This window comes from Somniosus microcephalus, unplaced genomic scaffold, assembly GCF_052327205.1.
Source record: "Somniosus microcephalus isolate GS21.2 unplaced genomic scaffold, FLI_Smic_1.0 unresolved_chr8, whole genome shotgun sequence".
Classification (NCBI taxonomy): Eukaryota; Metazoa; Chordata; class Chondrichthyes; order Squaliformes; family Somniosidae; genus Somniosus; species Somniosus microcephalus.
This window is the reverse complement of record NW_028225186.1, coordinates 4,754,626-4,778,044: the sequence shown is the minus strand read 5'-3', so window position 1 is coordinate 4,778,044 and position 23,419 is coordinate 4,754,626. Positions and strand designations below refer to the sequence as shown.

The window sequence follows — 23,419 nt, the reverse complement described above, 5'->3', positions numbered from 1 at the left end:
TGAAAGTTCTCTATCTGAATGCACGTAGCATTCGTAACAAAATAGATGAGTTAATGGCACAAATAACTACATATGGGTATGATCTTGTGGCCATTACAGAAACATGGCTGCAGGGTGACAATGCCTGGGAATTAAACATACCAGGTTATTTAACGATCAGGAAGGACAGGCAGGAAGGAAGGGGAGGTGGGGTGGCTATGTTAATAAAGGAAGGAACCACTGTAATACAGAGAAATGATATTGGGTCAAAAGATCAGGATAATGAAACAGTTTGGGTGGAGGTAAGGAATAATAAGGGGAAAAAAACACTAGTGGGCGTAGTCTATAGGCCTCCGAACAGTTGCAACTTTGTTGGACGGAGTATCAATCAGGAAATAGTTGAGGCTTGTAATAAGGGAACATCTATAATTATGGTGGATTTTAACTATCATATTAATTGGACAAATCAAATTGGGCAGGGCTGCCTTGAGGATGAGTTCATTGAATGTATTAGGGATGGGTTTCTTGAGCAGTATGTAACTGAACCGACCAGGGGGCAAGCAACCTTAGATCTGGTCCTGTGTAACGAGACAGGATTAATTAAAAATGTCCTAGTAAAGGATCCCATTGGAATGAGTGACCATAACATGGTTGAATTCCATATTCAATTAGAGGGTGAGAAGGTTGGATCTCAAACAAGCGTGCTAAGCTTGAATAAAGGAGACTATGAAGGTATGAGAGCGGAATTGAGTAGAGTGGATTGGGAAAATAGATTAAAGGGTAAGACGATACATGATCAGTGGTGTACATTTAAGGAGTTATTTTACAACTTCCAAAAAATATATATTCCACTGAGAAGAAAAGGGTGTAAAAGAAAAGACAGCCATCCGTGGCTAAGTAAAGAAATTAAGGATAGTATTCGACTAAAAACAAGGGCATATAAGGTAGCCAAATCTAGTGGGAGGATAGAGGATTGGGAAAACTTTAAAAGACAGCAAAAAATAACAAAAAAATTGATTAAGAAAGGGAAGATAGATTATGAAAGTAAATTAGCAAAAAATATAAAAACAGATAGTAAGAGTTTTTATAGTTATATAAAAAGAAAAAGGGTGGCTAAAGTAAATGTTGGTCCCTTAGAGGATGAGACCGGGAAATTAATGGTGGGAAATATGGAGATGGCAAAAACACTGAATGAATATTTTGTATCAGTCTTTACAGTAGAGGACACTAAGAATATCCCAACACTGGACAAACAGGGGGCTATAGGTGGGGAGGAGAAAAACACGATCAAAATCATTAAGGAAGTGGTACTCGGTAAAATAATGGGGCTCAAGCCAGATAAATCACCTGGACCTGATGGCTTACATCCTAGGGTCTTGAGGGAAGTGGCGGTAGGGATTGTGGATGCATTGGTAATAATTTTCCAAAACTCCTTGGACTCAGCAAAGGTCCCGGCAGACTGGAAAACTGCTAATGTAACACCCTTATTTAAAAAGAGCAGTAGACAGAAGGCTGGAAACTATAGACCGGTTAGCCTAAAGTTTGTGGTAGGTAAAATTTTGGAGTCCATTATTAAGGAGACAGTAACAGGACATTTGGATAATCATAATTTAATAGGACAAAGTCAGCATGGTTTTATGAAGGGGAAGTCATGTTTGACAAATTTGCTGGAATTCTTTGAGGAAGTAACATATAGGGTGGATAAAGGGGAACCAGTGGACGTAGTGTATTTAGACTTCCAAAAGGCATTTGACAAGGTGCCACACAAAAGATTATTGCTTATGATAAAAAATCACGGGATTGGGGGTAATATTCTGGCATGGATAGAGGGTTGGCTATCTAACAGAAGGCAGAGAGTTGGGATAAATGGTTCATTCTCAGACTGGCAATCAGTAACTAGTGGTGTTCCGCAGGGGTCAGTGCTGGGTCCCCAACTCTTTACAATCTATATTAACGATTTGGAGGAGGGGACCGAGTGTAACATATCAAAGTTTGCAGATGATACTAAGATGGGAGGGAAAGTAGTGAGTGAGGAGGACATTAAAAACCTGCAAAGGGACATAGACAGGCTAAGTAAGTGGGCAGAGATTTGGCAGATGGAATACAATACTGGAAAGTGTGAGGTTATGCACTTTGGCAGGAAAAATCGTCGAGCAAGTTATTATCTTAATGGCAAGAAACTGGAAAGTACTGAAGTACAAAGGGATCTGGGGGTCCTGGTGCATGAAACTCAAAAGGTTAGTATGCAGGTGCAGCAAGTGATTAAGAAGGCCAATGGAATGTTGGCTTTCATTGCTAGGGGGATAGAATATAAAAATAGGGAGGTATTGCTTCAGTTGTACAAGGTATGGGTGAGACCGCACCTGGAATACTGCATACAGTTTTGGTGTCCATACTTAAGAAAAGACATACTTGCTCTCGAGTCAGTACAAAGAAGGTTCACTCTGTTAATCCTGGGGATGAGGGGATGGATATATGAGGAGAGGATGAGTAGATTGGGACTCTACTCATTGGAGTTCAGAAGAATGAGAGGCGATCTTACTGAAACATATAAGATTGTGAATGGGTTTGATCGGGTGGATGCGGGGAGGATGTTCCCGATGATGGGTGAAACTAGAACTAGGGGGCATAGTCTTAGAATAAGGGGCTGCTCTTTCAAAACTGAGATGAGGAGGAACTACTTCATTCAGAGGGTGGTAGGTCCATGGAATATGCTGGCCCATAAAACTGTAGAAGCTACATAATTACATAAATGTAAAACAGAAATAGACAGTTTCCTCGAAGTAAAGGGAATTAAGGGTTACGGGGAGCGGGCAGGAATTTGGACATGAGTCCAGGTTCGGATCGGACATGGCCCTGTGGGTAGCGGAGCGGGCCCAGGGGCTGTGTAGCCTGATCCTGCTCCGATTTTGTGTGTCTAATTCTGTTAGATTCAGGAGATGGTTCTGTGATAGTAGATTGGCGGCTAGGATCAGATCAGCCATGATCTTATTGAATGGCGGAGCAGGCTCGAGGGGCCAATTGGCCTACTCCTGCTCCTATTCCTTATGTTCTTATGGTCTTATCGGGTCTGATGAAAGGGAGGAACTGAAAGAAATCAGTATTTGTAGGGAAATGGTGTTAGGGAAATTGACGGGATTGAAGGCCGATAAATCCCCAGGGGCTGATAATCTACATCCTAGGGTACTTAAGGAAGTGGCCCTAGAAATAGTAGATGCATTGCTGATCATCTTCCAACATTCATTGGAATCTGGAACAGTACCCATAGATTGGAGGGTAGCTAATGTTACCCCACTATTCAAAACAGGTGGTAGAGAGAAAAATGGGAATTACAGACCGGTAAACCTGACATCGGTAGTGGGGAAAATGCTGGAGTCCATTATAAAAGATGTAATAGCAGAGCACTTGGAAAACAGTGACAGGATCGGACAAAGTCAACATGGATTTACAAAAAGTAAATCGTGCTTGACTAATCTACTGGAATTTTTTGAGGATGTAACTGGTAAAATAGATAATCGAGAACCAGTGGATGTGGTGTATTTGGACTTTCAAAAGGCTTTCGATAAGGTCCCGCATAAGAGATTAGCGTGTAAAGTTAAGGCACATGGGATTGTGGGCAAGGTATTGACTTGGATAGAGAACTGGTTGGCAGACAGTTGACAAAGAGTTGGAATAAATGGGTCTTTTTCCGAGCGGCAGGCAGTAACTAGTGGGGCACCGCATGGATCGGCCCTTGGACCCCAGCTATTCACAATATATAATAATGATCTAGGCAAGGGAACTAGATGTAATATCTCCAAGTTTGCAGATGACACAAAGCTGGGTGGGCGTGTGTGCTGTGAGGAGGATGCCGAGAAACTCCAGTATGATTTGGACAGGTTGGGTGATTGGGCAAAAGCATGGCAGATGCAATATAACGTGGATAAATGCGAGGTTATCCACTTTGGTGTCAAAAACAGAAAGGCAGATTATTATCTGAATAGCAATAGATTGGGAGTAGGGGAAGTGCAATGAGACCTGGGTGTCCTTGTACAGCAGTCGCTGAAGGTAAGCATGCAGGTGCAGCAGGCAGTTAAGAAGGCAAATGGTATGTTGGCCTTCGTAGCGAGAGGGTTTGAGTACAGGAACAAGGATGTCTTGCTGCAGTTGTACAGGGCCTTGGTGAGACCACATCGTGAGTATTATGTGCAGTTTTGGTCGCCTTATCTGAGGAAGGATGTTCTTGCCATGGAAGGAGTTCAGCGAAGATTCACCAGGCTGATACCTGGGATGGCAGGAATGACGTATGAGGAGAGATTGGGTCGATTGGGCTTATACTCGCTGGAGTTTAGAAGAATGAGAGGGGATCTCATTGAAACTTATAAAATTCTGACAGGACTGGACAGACCAGATACAGGAAGGATGTTCTCGATGGCCGGGGAGTCCAGAACCAGGGGTCACAGTCTAAGGATATGGGGTAAGCCATTTAGGACTGAGATGAGGAGGAATTTCTTCACCCAGAGAGTGGTGAACCTGTGGAATTCTCTACCACAGAAGGCAGTAGAGGCCAGTTCATTAAATATATTCAAGAAGGAGTTGGATATATTTCTTAAGGCTAAAGGGATCAAGGGGAATGGGGAGAAAACAGGGACCGGGTACTGAATTTGAATGATCAGCCATGATCGCATTGAATGGCGGAGCAGGCTCGAGGGGCCGAATGGCCTACTCCTGCTCCTATCTTCTATGTTTCTATGTTTCTATGTCCTTATATGGGATAAAATTAATACTCAACTAGAAACCGTTCTAGAAACCAGGAAGCTGGTTAAAAGGCAGAAGCAGAGTGCGGTAGTTATTGGGTGTTTTTTTGACTGGACGATGTAAAGAGTTGGCCCCCCTGCATCACTGCTGCGACCGTTGCCCTTCTTGCCATTTCAACAATCTGGACTTGGGTACAGGAGGCAGACGTATCGACATTTGCTGCTAACACGAAAAACAGGGAGCCTGGGTAGCTGTGAAGGAACCGTCAGTGAACATTTAGAGAAGAATATGGAGAGGAAATGTACACCAAATGGTGTGTTAAAAGCTGCCGAGGAGTCTCCAACAATAGATATTTACAGAGCAGAGGAGACCATTCGGCCCACTGTGTTAATTCTGGGTCTTTGCCACAGCAATACTAAACTAAACCCACTGACCTACTATCTCCCCATAGACCTGTATCAATCGCAAACTAATCCCACTGCCCCACTCTCTCCCCAAAGCCCTGTAACAATCCCAAACTAATCCCACTGTCCCGCTCTCTCCCCAAAGCCCTGTAACAATCCCAAACTAATCCCACTGACCCGCTATCTCCCCATAGCCCTGTATCAATCCCCAAACTAATCCCACTGCCCCACTCTCACCCCATAGCCCTTAATCAATCCCAAAATAATCCCACTGCCCCGCTCACTCCCCATAGACCTGTATCAATCACAAACTAATCCCACTGCCCCGCTCTCACCCCATAGCCCTGAATCAATCCCAAACTAATCCCACTGCCCCGCTCACACCCCATAGACCTGTATCAATCACAAACTAATCCCACTGCCCCGCTCTCACCCCATAGCCGTGAATCAATCCCAAACTAATCACACTGCCCCACTCACACCCCATAGACCTGTATCAATCCCAAATAAATCCCAGTGCCCCACTCTCTCCCCATAGCCCTGCGCCGGCACTTTGAAAGAGCTCTGCAATTAATTTCATTCACCTGCCCTTTCCCCATAGCCCTGTAATGTTTTTCCTTCAAGTATTTATTCAACTGCCTTTTGAAAGTTACTGTTGAATCTGCTTCCACCGCCCTTTCAGGCAGCGCATTCCAGATCACAACAACTTGCTGCTTAAAAAAAATGTTTCCTCATGTCACCTCTGGTTCTTTTGCCAATCACCATAAGTCTGTGTTCTCTGGTTACCGAACCTTCTGCCAGTGGAAATACTTTCTTCTTATTTACGCTATCAAAACAATTCATGATTTTGAACATCTCTATCAAATCTCCACTTAAACTTATCTGCTCTAAACATCTCCTGTCTCTCCACATCACTGAAGTCCCTCATCCCTGGTACCATTCTGGTAAATCTCCTCTGCACCCTCTCTAAGACCTTGACATCCTGTGTTGACTTTAACAACATAGCACTGATTTGACACGTTCCTGTGAAAGATCATTGATCATTAAGAGATTGTAAATCTCACCTGCTTGCTGCTGGGGTTTGCCGATGTTGAGCTGAGACTGTAAGTGCAATGGTTTTGAAATGACAGTCAGAGGGGATGTGGTTTAGACATCACCTGAATGAAATGACAGTTTCATCTTAAAAAGGAGAAGTGTAAGTGAAGGCAGCCCACGAGGAGGCTGGATTGCCTCGTGTGTGTCACGGGCTGTGGTAACCCACTGTCCAAACTGCCTACTGTGGGCAGCAGCAGCTGTAACAGCTGGGAGCCCCTTTATTTATCTTTACAATTTCCCTTCTCCACCTCTCCCCTCCTGCTGAAACCGATCACAACTGGTCCTCTGCTCAGCCATTGCCCACAGCCAGCAGGGCGAGTGGACAAGAAGCCAGGCTCATTCACCCTCTCCCTAACACAGGGCCACAGACACCAATTGTAACCGCTGCCCAGGCTCAGGTCAGCTCCCTCAGCACAGGCCGGGGATGAAGCCTGGGCCTTTCCAAATGCAAAGGAAGCAAGAAACAAATACTGGCCAGGAAAGTCTCAGCGAGTTCGAGTAATCTGTGCGTTTGTTTGATTGAAACCAAAACAGCTTCGAACCCGAGGATGCTTCACACAGGTGGAGAAATTCAGTTCACTTTTTCGACACAATTCAAAGCAGCAGAAGCAATGAACATGCTGAAACCGGCAAATATGAACACATATATCACTAAGCAACAATAGAATAAGGAGCATATGGCACAGAAAAGGAAGAAATGAAAGAAAGATTCAAAGAAAGAAAGAAAGTACAAGGACTTTGGGTTTTATACACAGGCACTGTGTTTCTTTCTGCGCCGGGACAGCAGAGGGCACAATCGGAACATCAGCCACATTAGTGCCTGAAACATGGTTCAATAGGAACAGGAGGAGGCCATTCAGCCCCTTGAGCCTGTCGAACAGGAACAGGAGGAGGCCATTCAGCCCCTCGAGCCTGTCAAACCAGAACAGGAGGAGGCCATTCAGCCCCTTGAGCCTGTCGAACAGGAACAGGAGGAGGCCATTCAGCCCCTCGAGCCTGTCAAACCGGAACAGGAGGAGGCCATTCAGCCCCTCGAGCCTGTCGAACAGGAACAGGAGGAGGCCATTCAGCCCATCGAGCCAGTCAAACAGGAACAGGAGGAGGCCATTCAGCCCCTCGAGCCTGTCAAACCGGGACAGGAGGAGACCATTCAGCCCCTTGAGCCTGTCGAACAGGAACAGGAGGAGGCCATTCAGCCCATCGAGCCAGTCAAACAGGAACAGGAGGAGGCCATTCAGCCCCTCGAGCCTGTCAAACCGGGACAGGAGGAGACCATTCAGCCCATCGAGCCTGTCGAACAGGAACAGGAGGAGGCCATTCAGCCCCTTGAGCCTGTCAAACAGGAACAGGAGGAGGCCATTCAGTCCCTCGAGCCCGTTACACTGGAACAGGAGGCCATTCAGCCCCTCGAGCCTGTTACACAGGAGGAGGCCATTCAGCCCCTCGAGCATGTTACACAGGAACAGGAGGAGGCCATTCAGCCCCTCGAGCATGTTGCACAGGAACAGGAGGAGGCCATTCAGCCCCTCAAGCTTGTTACACTGGAACAGGAGGCCATTCAGCCCCTCGAGCCTGTTACAATGGAACAGGAGGACATTCAGCCCCTCCAGCCTGTTACACAGGAACAGGTAGAGGCCATTCATTCCCTTGATCCAGTTACACAGGAACAGCTAATTTATTATTAATGTTTCATGTGATGTGTTTGCTCTGAAATAAATTGTTAAAAATTTTAACCTGCATTGGCCGGGAATCGAACCCGGGTCTCCCGCGTGGCAGGCGAGAATTCTACCCCTGAACCACCAATGCTCACAGTGACAAAAAAACCCATTTTCCAGTAGCTACAATTTATTTTTGACTTTTGTTAATAGAAGCGAGGACACTGCGGTAAAATAAAAAGCGAAATGCAGCAGATGCTGGATCTGAAATTGTTCATTAAATGTTGGAAACACTCCACAGGTCAGGGAACATCTGTGGACAGAAAAACACAGGGTTAACCTTTCAGGTCCATGAGCTCTCGGTAGAACTAAGATTTTGCAGCTTTGTCGGTCCCGTGTGAGTTTCCTTCCAAACTTTTTAAACTGCTCAAAAATTACGAAACTAACCTTCCCTCGAAATATAAATGGCCTGTACGGGTATCGAACCCGCGACCATTGGCGTTATTAGCACCACGCTCTAACCAACTGAGCTAACCGGCCCATCTGTAAGGTTCATCTATAATACCGTCCCTGTTTCTGGTCTTTGCCAGCTAAGTCACTTTGTCTTTGAAGGCTGTAAAAGAAGGACTTGCATTTCTACAGGGCTTTCACGACCTCAGGACATCCTAAAGTGCTTTACAGCCAATGAATACTTTTTGAACTGTTTTGCATCTGTGACAGGTAGATTGGTCAGGAGGAGGTCAAGTAGGTTTTCCCCTCGTGTTGGTTCCCTCACCACCTGCCGCAGGCCCAGACTGGCAGCCATGTCCTTCAGGACTCGAACAACTCGGTCAGTAGTGCTGCTACCGAGCCACTCTTGGTGATGGGCATTGAGGCCCCCCACCCAGAGTACATTCTGTGCCCTTGCTGCCTTCAGTGCTTCTTCCAAGTGGTGTTCAACATGGAGGAGTATTGATTCATCAGCTGAGGGAGGGTGGTAGGTGGTAATCAGCAGGAGGTTTCCTTGCCCATGATGTTCCTGTGTAACAGGCTTGAGGGGCTGAATGGCTTCCTCCTTTTCCTGCATAACAGGCTTAACAGGCTGAATAGCATCCTCCTGTTCCTGCATAACAGGCTCGAGGGGCTGAATGGCCTCCTCCTGTTCCTGTATGATAGGCTCGATGGGCTGAATGGCCTCTTCCTATTTATGTGTAACAGACTCAAGGGGCTGAATGGCCTCCTCCTGTTCCTGTGTAACAGGCTTAAGGGGCTGAATGGCTTCCTCCTTTTCCTGCATAACAGGCTTAACAGGCTGAATAGCCTCCTCCTGTTCCTGCATAACAGGCTCGAGGGGCTGAATGGCCTCCTCCTGTTCCAGTGATACTGGCTTGAGGGGCTGAATGGCTTCCTCCTTTTCCTGCATAACAGGCTTAACAGGCTGAATAGCCTCCTCCTGTTCCTGCATAACAGGCTCGAGGGGCTGAATGGCCTCCTCCTGTTCCTGTATGATTGGCACGATGGGCTGAATGGCCTCTTCCTATTTATGTGTAACAGACTCAAGGGGCTGAATGGCCTCCTCCTGTTCCTGTGTAACAGGCTTGAGGGGCTGAATGGCTTCCTCCTTTTCCTGCATAACAGGCTTAACAGGCTGAATAGCCTCCTCCTGTTCCTGCATAACAGGCTCGAGGGGCTGAATGGCCTCCTCCTGTTCCAGTGATACAGGCTTGAGGGGCTGAATGGCTTCCTCCTTTTCCTGCATAACAGGCTTAACAGGCTGAATAGCCTCCTCCTGTTCCTGCATAACAGGCTCGAGGGGCTGAATGGCCTCCTCCTGTTCCTGTATGATAGGCTCGATGGGCTAAATGGCCTCTTCCTGTTTATGTGTAACATACCCGAGGAGCTGATTGGCCTCCTCCTGCTCCTTTACAACAGACTCGAAGGGCTGAATGGCCTCCTCCTGTTCCTGTATAACAGACTCAAGGGACTGAATGGCCTCCTCCTGTTCCTGTGTAACAGGCTCAAGGGGCTGAATGGCATCCTCCTGTGCATGTATAACAGGCTCGAGGGGCTGAATGGCCTCCTCCTGTTCATGTATAACGGGCTTGAGGGGCTGAATGGCCTCCTCCTATTCCTGTGTAACCGGCTCGAGGGGCTGAATGGCCTCCTCCTGTTCCTGTCTAACAGGCTTGAGGGGCTGAATGGCTTCCTCCTTTTCCTGTATAACACGCTCGACAGGCTGAATAGCCTCCTCCTGTTCCTGTATAACAGGTTCGTGTGTCTGAATTGTCTCCTCTTGTTCCTGTGTAACAGGCTTGAGGGGCTGAATGGCCTCCTCCTGTTACCGTGTAACAGGCTTGAGGGGCTGAATGGCATCCTCCTGTGCATGTATAACAGGCTCGAGGGGCTGAATGGCCTCCTCCTGTTCATGTATAACAGGCTTGAGGGGCTGAATGGCCTCCTCCTGTTCCCGTATAACAGACTCATGTGTCTGAATTGCCTCCTCCTGTTCCAGTGCAGCAGGCTTGAGGGACTGAATGTCCTCCTCCTGTTCATGTGTGGCAGGTTTGAGGGGCTGAATGGCCTCCTGCTGCTCCTGTGAAACAGACTCGTGGGTCTGAATTGCCTCCTCCTGTTCCTTTATAACAGACTCGTTGGTCTGAATTGCCTTCTCCTGTTCCTTTATAACTGGATCATGGGTCTGTTTTGCCTCCTCTTCATCCTATGTAACAGGTTCGAGGGGCTGAATGGAGTTCTACTGTTCTTGTACAGATCTTGTATCGCTGAACGGCTTCCTCCTGTCCAATGCAACAGGCTCGAGGCGTTAAAGGCCTCCTCTTGTCCCTGTGTAACAGGCTCGAGGGGCTGAATGGCCTCCTCCTCTTCCTGTATAACAGGATAAAGGGGCTGAATGGCCTCCTCCTGTTCCTGTGTAAAATGTTCATGGGACTGAATGGTCTCCTCCTGTTCCTATGTAAAACGGCCATGGGACTGAATGGCCTCCTCCTGCTCCTGTGTAACTGACTCAGGGGTTGAGAGTACTCAGAGGGAATGTGCCGGGGCGGTAGTTTCCCTTCTCTGAATTACCGATTTACTGCAAAATGTACCGTCAGTGGAAGAACCACCGAACCCTGACCCAAAATCCAACTCTGGTGGGACTCGAACCCACAACCTTTGCATGCCTTAATCTGTCATACAACTAGAAGTCCAATGCGCTATCCATTGCGCCACAGAGCCAATTACATAAAGTTTTATTACAAAAGCAAAATAGTGTTGATGCTGGAAATCTTAATTATAAACAGGTGAAATGCTGGAAACACTCTGCAGGTCAGGCAGCATTCCATGTCTGTTTAAAAGGGGTCTACTTTCAGTCCCGGATCATGCTGTGTCTGTTTAATAGGGACATGCTGTCAGTCCCGGATCATTCTGTGTCTGTTTAAAAGGGACATGCTGTCAGTCCCGGTTTATTCTGTGTCTGTTTAAAAGCGGTGTGCTGTCAGTCCCGGGTCATTCAGTGTCTGTTTAAAAGGGACATGCTTTCAGTCCCGGAGTATTCTGTGTCTGTTTAAAAGGGATGTGCTGTCAGTCCCGGATTATTCTGTGTCTGTTTAAAAGGGATGTACTGTCAGTCCAGGATCACTCTGTGTCTGTTTAAAAGGGATGTGCTGTCAGTCCCGGGTCATTCTGAGTCTGTTTAAAAGGGATGTGCTGTCAGCCCCGGATCATTCTGTGTCTGTTTACAAGGGATGTGCTGTCAGTCCCGGAGTATTCTGTGTCTGTTTAAAAGGGATGTACTGTCAGTCCAGGATCACTCTGTGTCTGTTTAAAAGGGATGTGCTGTCAGTCCCGGGTCATTCTGAGTCTGTTTAAAAGGGATGTGCTGTCAGTCCTGGATCATTCTGTGTCTGTTTAAAAGGGATGTGCTGTCAGTCCCTGGTCATTCTGTATCTGTTTAAAAGGGATGTGCTGTCAGTCCCTGGTCATTCTGGGTCTGTTTAAAAGGGATGTGCTGTCAGTCCCGGATCATTCTGTGTCTGTTTAAAAGGGATGTGCTGTCTGTCCCGGATCATTCTGTGTCTGTTTAAAATTGATGTGCTGTAAGTCCCTGGTCATTCTGTATCTGTTTAATAGGGATGTGCTGTCAGTCCCTGGTCATTCTGGGTCTGTTTAAAAGGGATGTGCTGTCAGTCCCGGATCATTCTGTGTCTGTTTTAAAGGGATGTTCTGTAAGTCCCTGGTCATTCTGTGTCTGTTTAAAAGGGATGTGCTGTCAGTCCCGGATCATTCTGTGTCTGTTTAAAAGGGATGTGCTGTCAGTCCGGATCATTCTGTGTCTGTTTAAAAGGGATGTGCAGTAGGTCCCTGGTCATTCTGTGTCTGTTTAAAAGGGATGTGCTGTCAGTCCCGGATCATTCTGTGTCTGATTAAAACGGGTGTGTCATAATATTATAGAGTCTGCCCCACAGAAACAGTCCATTTGCACGAACTGGTCTCCACACGAGGCTCCTCCTTCTCTATTTCTCCTAACCCCCCAAATAAAACTAGAATCAGTAATGGTAACCATGAAACTATCGGATTGTCGTAAAAACCCATCTGGTTCACTAATGTCTTTCAGGGAAAGAAATCTGCCGTCCTTACCTGGTCTGGCCTTTGTGTGACTCCAGTCCCATAGCAATGTGGTTGATTCTTAACTGCCCTCTGAAATGGCCTAGCAAGCCACTCAGTTGTAACAAACCGCTATGAAACAAAATAATAAAAATGAAGCTGGACGGACCCCCTGGCCTGATCCATATCAGCCTCCTCCTGAGGTCCCCACCATCACAGAAGCCAGTCTTCAGCCAATTCGATTCAATCCACGTGATATCAAGAAAAGGCTGAGCACACTGGATACAGCAATGTCTCTGGGCCCTGACAACACCCCGGCTGTCATTCTGAAGACTTGTGCTCCAGCCAAGCTGTTCTAGTACAGCTACAACACTGGCATCTATCCAACAATGTGGAAGACTGCCCAGGTATGTCCTGTCCACAAAAAGCAGGACAAATCCAATCCAGCCAATTACCACCCCATCAGTCTACTCTCTACTCTCAATCATCAGCAAAGTGATGGAAGGTTTCATCCACAGTGCTGTAAAGTGGCACTTACTGACCAATAACCTGCTCATTGATGCCCGGTTTGGGTTCTGCCAAGAGCACTCGGCTCCCGACTTCTTTAAAACCTTGGTCCAACATGAACAAAGGAGCTGACCACCAACATCCTGGGGGTTACCATTGAACATAAATACTGTGACAACAAGAGAAGGTCAGAGGCTAGGCATTCTGCGTCGGGTGTCTCACCTCCTGACTCCCCAAAGCCTTTCTACCATCTACAAGGCACAAGTAAGGAGTGTGATGGAATACTCTCCACTTGCCTGGATGAGTGCAGCTCCAACAACACTCAAGAAGTTCGACACCATCTAGGACAATGCAGCCTGCTTGATTGGCACCCCATCCACCACCTTAACCATTCACTCCCTCCACCACCGGCGCACTGTGGCTGCACTGCGTACCATCTACAAGATGCACTGCAGCAACTCACCAAGGCTTCTTCAGCAGCACCTGCCAAACACGCAACCTCTTCCACCTAGAAGGACAAGCGCAGCAGGCGCATGGGAACACCCCCACCTCCAAGTTCCCCTCCAAGTCACACACCATTCTGACTTAGAAGTATATTGCCGATCCTTCATCGTCGCTGGGTCAAAATCCTGGAACTCCCTCCCTAACAGCACTGTGGGAGTACCTTCACCACACGGACTGCAGCGGTTCAAGAAGGCGGCTCACCACCACCTTCTCAAGGGGCAATTAGGGATGGGCATTTAATGCTGGCCTTGCCAGCGCACCCACATCCCATTAACGAATTAAAAAAATCCTTTCAGCATATCCTTCTATTCCTTTCTCCCTTCCTCTTAAATGCATCTGTAGTATTCGCCTCAGCTACTGCATTCTCAGCACTCTTTGGCCAAAGATGTTAATCCTGAATTCCCTGCTGGATTTATCGGTGAGTATTTGTGACCTGTCTTCTCTGAGCTAGTTCCTGACTCACTCACAGTAGGAAGTATTTTCTAACTGTTAATGTGTAGTTGCGATGGCCGAGTGGTTAAGGCGTTGGGCTTGAAATCCAACGGGGTTTCCCTGAACAGGTTCGAACCCTGCTCGCAGCGACTTTGATGCAAATTCTTTATTTTATTTCATCGGCTCCCTGTGGCGATCACTGGCCCCGAAATTGATCAGAATTCCCTCCACTGCACTTTATTACACTGATTAAACCAAAGCTGTTGTTCCAATTGGAACACTAATAATTTATCGGCATCAATTAGATATTGTGGATTTGTTGGGAACCAGCAAGCAATACAAACACAAAGCAGCATCAAAAATACTAATTAATAAAGAGCCCTGCAGTGTTTGGTAGGGAATCACCTTCAGCTACTGAGTGGGAACACGGTTTGGTTTTATAAAACTGAACACGAATTAAAAAGTGTGTAAAAAGACCGTGGCAGGACTCGAACCTGTAACTTTCTGATAGCCTCAGGATTAATATCGAAGTCAGAAACCTTATCCATTAGGCCACGCGACCAGTAGGAGTAATTTGTAGATCAGCGCCATCTGTGGACAGATAGACACAGGGTCAACCTTCCAGTTCCTTGAGCTCTCGGCAGAACTAAGGTTTTGTAGCTTTGCTTTAAAGTATGACAGCTCCAATCTTTTCAGCAAATAGTAATATTAAGAAACGACCCACACCATCAAAAAGTAAATGGCCCATCCGGGGATCAAACCCGCGACCTTGGCGTTATTAACACCACCCTCTAACCTACTGAGCTAACCGGTCTGCTTTAAATCTTTTTGCTGTTAAATTCAATTTATGTTGATTTTTGGTTTTTGTCAGTTGTCAGTGCTCCGGTTTCCTCCCACAGTCCAAAGATGTGCGGGTTAGGTTGATTGGCTATGATAAATTGACCCTTAGTGTTAGGGGGATTAAATACGTGGGGTTACGGGGATAGGGTGGGATATGTGTTGGTGTAGGGGTTACGGGGATCGGGTGGGATATGTGTCGGTGCAGGCTCGATGGGCCGAAATTGCCTCTATCTGCACTGTGGGGTTTCTGTGATTCTGTGACTTCGAAGGCTGTAAAAGAAAGACTCTGATTTCTACAGCACCTTTCACCTGAGGACGTCTCAAAGCGCTTTACAGGCAATGAAGTTGTACTCGCTGTTTTAATGTAGGAAAAACAGCAGCAGCCAATTTGTGCACAGCAAGCTCCCACAATGTGATAATCGATGATAACCTGTTTTAGTGATGGTGATTTGCGGATAAATATTGGCTACAGGACACCGGGGTAAACCTCACCACCCCCTGCTCTTCTTCCAATAGTGCCATGGGATTTTTTATGTCCACCTGAGAGAGCAGAGGGGGCCTCAGTTTTGGAATTGTATTCCACCACAATCTGTATCCTTATGAACTGGCATATCCCTCACCCTACCATTAGCATCAAGACAGGGGACCAACCCTGGTTCAATGAGCAGTGTAGAAGAGCATTTCAGGAGCAGCACCAGGCATACCTAAAATGAGGTGCCAACCTGATGCAGCTACAACACAGGACTACACACATGCTAAGCTATGGAAACAGCATGTGTAGACAGAGCGAAGCGATCCAACAACCAACGGATCAGATCAAAGCTCTGCAATCCGGCCACATCCAGTCGTGACTATTTTAATTTAATGTAATTTGTTCCTAGGACTTGGGCATCGCCGGCAAGGCCAGCATTAATTGTCCATCCCTAATTGCCCTTGAGAAGGTGGTAGTGAGAAGCCCTCTTGACCCACTGCAGTCAATGTGGTGAAGGTACTCCAATAGTACTGTTGGGGAGGCAATTCTAGGATTTTGACCTAGTGACGATGAAGTTATGGTGATATATTTTCATGTCGGGATGGTGTGTAACTTGGAGGGGAACTTGGAGTTGATGGTGTTCCCATGCACGTGCTGCCCTTATAAGAACATAAGAACATAAGAAATAGGAGCAGGAGTTGGCCATTTGGTCCCTCGAGCCTGCTCCACCATTCAATAAGGTCATGGCTGATCTGATCTTGGCCTCAACTCCACTTTTCTGCCTGTTCCCCCTTAACCCTTGACTCTCCGATAGTTCAACAATCTGTCTATCTCAGCCTTGAATATAATCAATGATTCAGGCTCCACAGCTCTCTGGGGTAGATAATTCCAAAGATTCACAACCCTCTGAGAGAAGAAATTCCTCCTCATCTGCGTCTTAAATGGACAAATCCTTATTCTGAAACTATGCCACCTGATTCTAGATTCCCCCATGAGGGAAAACAGCCTCTCAGCATCTACCCTGTCAAGGCCCCTCAGAATCTGATATGTTTCAATAAGATCACCTCTCATTCTTCTAACCTCCAATGAGTATAGGCCCAACCTGCTCAACCTTTCCTCTAAGACAATCCCTTCATCCCAGGAATCAACCTAGAGAACCTTCTCTGAACTGTCTCCATTGCAAGTATATCCCTCCTTAAATAAGGAGAACAAAAATGTATGCAGTACTCTAGGCGTGGCCTCACCTGTACAGTTGTAGCAAGACTTCCCTACTTTTATACTCCAAGCCCCTTGCAATAAAGGCCAACCTTCCATTTGCCTACTTAATTACTGCATGCTAACTGTTTGTGTTTCATGTACGAGGACACCCAGATCCCTCTTAACCGCAGCATTCTGTAGTCTCTCTCCATTTTAACAATATTTTGCTTTTCTATTCCCTCCACGGCCTCGCCCCTCCCTATCTCTGTAATGTCCTTTAGCCCCACAACTCCCTGAAAAAGCGGCGCTCCTCTAATTCTGCCCTCCTGAGCATCCCTGATTATAATCGCTCAACCTTCCTGTTGCCCTAAGCTTTGGAATTCCCTGCCTCAACCTGTCCATCTCTCTTTCCTCCTTTAAGATGCTCCTTATAACCTATCTCTTTGACCAAGCTTTTGGTCATCTGCCCTAATTTCTCCTTATGTGGATTGGTGTCAAATGTTTTGTCTGTAAATACACCTGTGCAGCGCCTTGGGACGTTTTACTACGTTAATGGTGCTATGTAAATGCAAGTTGTTGTTGGTAATGGTGGTGGCGGATTCGGTGATGGTCATGCTGTTGAATGTGAAGGGGCGCTGGTTAGACTTTTGCTTGTTGGAGCTGGCCATTGCCTGGCACTTGTGTTGACTGTTGTCATGTGTGGCACACAGTGACATATGTACAGTATTTGCCGATAGGATAGTGTATGATTGATAACTGCAGGTTGTATGCTGAAAGATTAATGCAGGAAATCGTCAGCTAGAGTCTCGAAAATATAAGCTTATACACATAAACAAAACCCGACAGCTGGTTAGCTTAGTTGGTTAGAGCGTGGTGCCAAGGTCACGGGTTTGATCCCCGTACGGGCCATTTGATTTTTGGTAGAGAGGGTAGTTTCTTGATTTTGTTATTTGTTGAAAAGTTTGGATGGAAACTCACACGGGACCTGCAATACTTTGAAGGAAAGCTGGAAATCCTGAGTTATGACCTGCGGAGGTTTCCAACATTAAATGAACAATTCCAGATCCATCAGGACTTCTCGTATTTCAATCAGTGAACGGTTCACAGCCGCTGATTGGTTTGGAGTGCAAAGAATAGAACTGAAATAAATACAATCCCGGGGTTTAATCACTCATTAACATACCGCCAGAAACAGACCGTTCGGTCCAACCAGTCCATGCCACCGTTTATGTTCCACTCCATCCTCCTCCCGTCTTTCCTCATCTAAATCTATCAGCATAACCCTCTGTTCACTTTTCCATCATGTTCTAACCTAGCCTCCCCTTAAATGCATCTAAACTACTCGCTTCAACCACTCCCTGTGGTAGCGAGCTCCACATTCTCACCATTCTCTGGGTAAAGAAGTTTCTGCTGAATTCCCGATTGGATTTCTTGCTGACTAACTTATATTGATGGCCTCTAGTTATGCTCTTCTCCACAAGTGGAAACATTCTCTCTATATTCACTCTGTAAAAACCTTTCATAATTTTAAAGATCTCTATTAGCTCACTTCTCAGCCTTCTTTTTTCAAATGAAAAGGGACCCAGCCTGTTAATCCTTTCCTGAAATGTAAACCCTCACATTTCTGGTATCTTCCTTGTAAATCTTCACTGTACCCTTGGTCTAACCAAGGTTTGGTACTGGTTTAGCATAATTTCCCTACTTTTCAATTCTATCCCTCTAGAAATAAACCGTAGTGCTTGGTTTGCTTTATATATGGCCTTGTTAACCTGTGTAACAACTTTCAGTGATTTGTGCATTTGTACTCCGAGATCCCTTTGTTCCTCTACCCCACCTAGACTTGCACCCGCCAAGAAATAAGTGACCTTCGTATTCTCCTAACATAATGAAATACGTCACACTTATCTGTGTTCAAATTCATTTGCCTATTCTATGCCCATTCTGCAAGTTTATTAATGTCCTCCTGTAACTTGTTGAAGTCCTCCTCAGTATTGACTATCCCCCCCAATTTGGTGTCATCTGCAAATTTATAAATTGTGTTTCTGGTCACTAAGTCTAAATCGTTAATATAAATTGGGAACAGCAGTGGCTCCAGCTCAGATACTTGTGGAACACCACTACCCACCTTCTGCCACTGCGAATAAACTACCCGGCAGTCGGACTATCTGCCTTCTCTCCTTAAGCCAGCCAGCAATACATTCCACTACTTCTCGCCTGACTCCGGATTCTATGACTTTGTTCATCAGTCTATTATGGGGTACATTATCGAAGGCCTTCTGAAAATCCAGATAAATTACACCTACTGCATTACCATTGTCTACTCTTTCTGTTGGTTTGGAGTGCAAAGAATGAGACTGAAATGACATCGGCCATCTCCAGTTCCCTGCTCCCCTCACCCTCTCCAACCTATCTCCCTCTGAACTTGCACCACTCCGTTCTCTCCAATCCAACCCTAACATTGTTATTAAACCTGCTGACAAAGATGGTGCTGTTGTTGTTTGGAGAACCGACCTCTACCATCCGGAGGCTGAACGGCAACTCTCTGCCAGCTCCTCTTACCTCCCCCTGGACCATGACCCCACTACTGAACATCAAGCAATTGTTTCCAAGACTGTCAGTGACCTCATCTCCTCTGGAGATCTTCCCCCCATGGCCGCCAATCTCTCAGATCCTCAACACTGCATTGCCCACTTCTACATCCTTCCCAAGATCCACAAACAGGACTGCCCTGGTTGACCAATTGTTGCAGCCTGTTCTTGCTCCACAGAACTGATTTCTTCCTATCTTCACTCTATTTTTTCTCGACTTGTCCAGTCCCTTCCCACCTACATGTGCGACTCTTCCAATACCCTCTGTATTTTAACAGTTTCCAGTTTCCTGGCCCCAAACGTCTCCTTTCCACTCTGGATGTCCATTCCCTCTACACCTCCATCCACCACCAGGACGGCCTTAAGCGGCTCCACTTCTTCCTTGAACAGAGGCCCCAACAGTCCCCATCCACCACCGCCTTTGTCCGCCTGGCTGCACTTGTCCTCTCATTGTACAACTTCTCCTTTGATTCCACTCACTTCCTCCAAATTAAAGGTGTTGCTATAGGTACCTGCATGGGCCCTAGCTATGCCTGCCTTTTTGTGGGATATGTGGAACATTCTTTGTTCAAGTCCTACTCAGGTCCCCTTCCTCACCTCTTTTTCCGGTACATCGTTGATTGTATTGGTGCCGTTTCCTGCTCTCGCCCTGAACCAGATAATTTCTTTCACTTTGCCTCCAATTTCCACCCTTCCCTCACCTTCACATGGTCCATCTCCGACTCTTCCCTTCCCTTCCTCGACTTCTCTGTCTCCATTTCTGGGGATAGGCTATCGACCAACATCCACTATAAGCCCACTGACTCCCACAGCTACCTGGACCATACTTCCTCCCACCACGCTTGCTGTAAGGGCTCATAGAAACATAGAGACATAGACGATAGGAGCAGGAGTGGGCCATTCAGCCCCTCGAGCCTGCTCCAACATTCAGTGAGATCATGGCTGATCATCCAAATTCAGTACCCTGTCCCTGCCTTCTCCCCATATCCCTTGATCCCTTTAGCCTTAAGAAATATATCTTATCCTTCTTGAATATATTTAATGAATTGGCCTCCACTGACTCCTGTGGTAGAGAATTCCACAGGTTCACCGCTCTCTGGATGAAGTAATTCCTCCTCATCTCTGTCCTAAATGGCTTACCCCTTGTCCTTAGGCTGTGACCCCTGGTTCTGGAATCCCCAGCCATTGGGAACATCCTTACTGCATCTAGTCTGTCTAGTCCTGTTAGTATTTTATAAGTATCAATGAGATCACCTCTCATTCTTCTAAACTCCAGCGAGTATAAGACCAATCGACCCAATCTCTCCTCATATGTCATTCCTGCCATCCCAGGTATCAGTCTGGTGAATCTTCACTACTCTCACTCCATGGCAAGAGCATCCTTCCTCAGATAAGGTGACCAAAACTGCACACAATGCTCAAGATGTGGTCTCACCAAGGCCCTGTACAAATGCAGCAAGACATCCTTGTTCCTGTACTCGAACCCTCTCGCTACGATGGTCAACATACCATTTGCCTTCTTAACCGCCTGCTGCACCTGCATGCTTACCTTCAGCGACTGGTGCACAAGGACACCCAGGTCTAGTTGCACTTCCCCTTCTCCCAATCTATTGATGTTCAGATAATAATCTGCCTTCCTGTTTATGCCACCAAAGTGGACAACCTCGCATTTACCCACATTATACTGCATCGGACATGCTTCTTCCCAATCACCCAACCTGTCCAAATCATACTGGAGTTTCTCGGCATCCTCCTCACAGCACACATGCCCACCCAACTTTGTGTCATCTGCAAACTTGGAGATATTACATCTAGTTCCCTCGCCTAGATCATTAATATATATTGTGAATAACTGGGGTCCTAGCACCGATCCCTGTGGTACCCCACTAGTCACTGCCTGCCACTCGGAAAAAGACCCGTTTATTCCAACTCTTTGCTTCCTGTCTGCCAACCAGTTATCTATCCAAGTCAGTACCTTGCCCCCAATCCCATGTGCCTTAACTTTACACGCTAATCTCTTGTGTGGGACCTTCTCAAAAGCCTTCTGAATGTCCAAATACACCACATCCACATAGCATTTCCCCCACTACCGATGTCAGGCTTACCGGTCTATAATTCCCCGCTTTCTCTCTACCACCTTTTTTGAATAGTGGGGTAACATTAGCTACCCTCCAATCCATGGGAACTGTTCCAGAGTCTATCGAATTTTGGAAGATGACCAGCAATGCATCTACTATTTCTAGGGCCACTTCCTTAAGTACACTAGGATGTAGATTATCAGTCCCTGGGGATTTATCCATTCCATTCTATTCCATTCTCCCAGTTTATCTGTCTCTGTTGCATCTGTTCTGATGAGGCCACCTTCCATAACAGTGCTTCCGGTATGTCTTACATTTTCCTCAACTGAGGATCACCCTCTACCATGGTTGACATGACACTCGACCGAGTCTGTTCCATTTCCCACACTACTGCTCTCACCCTTCAGCTCACTCCCAGAAACATAATAGGGCTCCCCCCTTGTCCTCACCTTTCACCCCACCCGCCTCCACATTCAACGAATCATCCTGCGCCATTTCCACCACCTCCAGCATGATCCCACCACCAAACACATCTTCCCCTCCTCCCTTTCAGCATTTCGAAGGGACCGCTCCCTCCATGACAGCCTGGTCCACTCCTCTATCACCCCAACACCCCTTCTCCTTTGCCCCGCACCATCCCATGCAAGTGCAGCAAATTCAACACCTGCCCTTTTTACCTCCTTCCTTCCCATCGCCCAGGGCAGCAAACATTCCTTCCAGGTGAATCAGCGATTACATGCACTTCTTACAATTTAGTATACTGTATTCGCTGAATCTACATTGTGACACCAAATGGAGATTGGGTGAACGCTTTGCAGAACAGTCGGCAAGTGTGACCCAGAGCTTCCGGTCAACTGTCACTATAATTGTCTGCTCCACTCCCTCTCTGATCTCTCCTTCCTTGGCCTGTTACACTGTTCCAATGAAGCTCTATGTAAGCTCGAGGAACAGCACCTCATCTTTCTGTTAGGCACTTTACAGCCTTCTGGACTTAACACCGAGTTCAACAATTTCAGACTATAAATTGGCCCCTGTATTTCTTTTATTTTTTTAATTGGTTCTCATGTTTCCTCACATGACAGTTGTTAATGTTTCTGCCATAATCATTCACACCTCATCTTGAGCCATCTGTTATTCGTTAGCTTGTCCTATTACCTCTCCTATTGCCTTGCACAATCATCCCTTTTGTAAGTCAATCTCTCCTGCCTTCCATTCTATCACAGACATTTCCTTTGTTCTTATCTCGCCTCCACCCACCCCTGCTTAAAAATCCCTCTTCCCTAACCTTTTCCAGTTCTGACGAAGGGTTCGACCTGAAAGTTTAACTCTGTTTCGCCCTCACTCGATGCTGCCTGACCTGCTGAGTGTTTCCAGCATTCTCTGTTGTTATTGAAATGAACACAATGACGGAGTTTAATCACTCATTATTAGGATTTGTTTAGTGCATATTTGTGTGGCTGCGTGGCCTAATGGATAAGGTGTTTGACTTCAGTGTAAAATTCTGATGCTATCAGAAGATTGCAGGTTCGAGTCCTGTCGTGTTTATTTTACACACTTTTTAATTCTTGATCAACTTCAGAAAACCAAACCGCTTTTCCACTCTTTTCCTTCCAAACATTGCAGGGTTCTTTATTAAATGGAATCTTTACGAGTTGTCTTATGTGCAAATTTCTCACTGATCTTTGCAAATAGCTTCAAACAAATCCACAATTTCTAATTGATAATAAATTAGTGTTTCCAATTGGAACAACAGCTTTGGGTTATTCAGTGTAATAACGTGCAGTGGAGGGAATTCTGATCAGTTTCGGGGCCAGTGATCTCCACAGTGAACCGATTAAATAAAGTAAAGAATTTGGTGTAGAGATCGCTGCGAGCAGGGTTTGAACCTGCGTGGGGAAACCCCCATTAAATGTTAAGTCCAACACCTTAACCACTCGGCCATCACAGCTGTGCAAATTAATCATTTCAACAGTGAAATGACCTGTACAAACTATTAGACAACTGCCCCGCACAATATAAATGGAAGGAAGTTGTGTGACAGCTGTACAGAGGCCTGGTTAGGCCACTGTGTACAGTTATGCGCACTGCACCTTAGAAAGGATATATTGACCTTGGAGGGAGTGCGGTGCAGATTCACGAGTGTGTTACCAGGGCTCCAAGGGTTAGGCTATGAGCAGAGATCACATAAACTAGGCTTGTGTACCCTGGAATATTGAAGATTAAGGGCAGAGATCATAGAAATACAGAAATTTACGCCAGAGAAGGAGGCCATTCGGCCCATCGTGTCTTTGCCGGACGAAAAAGATGTTTTGCCTAATCCCACATTCCAGCTCTGGGTGCGTAGCCCTGT

At 46.3% G+C, this 23,419-nt stretch overlaps 3 non-coding genes across 3 annotated transcripts; all 3 read right to left on the bottom strand.

The window, feature by feature from the left end:
* Positions 1-7,950: 7,950 nt before the first annotated feature.
* trnag-gcc (transfer RNA glycine (anticodon GCC)) lies at positions 7,951-8,021 on the bottom strand. The gene has a single exon. It is a non-coding gene; the product is annotated as a tRNA-Gly (tRNA).
* A 2,969-nt stretch (positions 8,022-10,990) lies between these two features.
* Positions 10,991-11,083, bottom strand: trnar-ucu (transfer RNA arginine (anticodon UCU)). The gene is made up of 2 exons: positions 11,047-11,083; positions 10,991-11,026 (listed from the first exon to the last, which is right to left on the bottom strand). It is a non-coding gene; the product is annotated as a tRNA-Arg (tRNA).
* An 11,851-nt stretch (positions 11,084-22,934) lies between these two features.
* trnal-uaa (transfer RNA leucine (anticodon UAA)) lies at positions 22,935-23,017 on the bottom strand. Its single transcript has one exon. It is a non-coding gene; the product is annotated as a tRNA-Leu (tRNA).
* Positions 23,018-23,419: the final 402 nt, after the last annotated feature.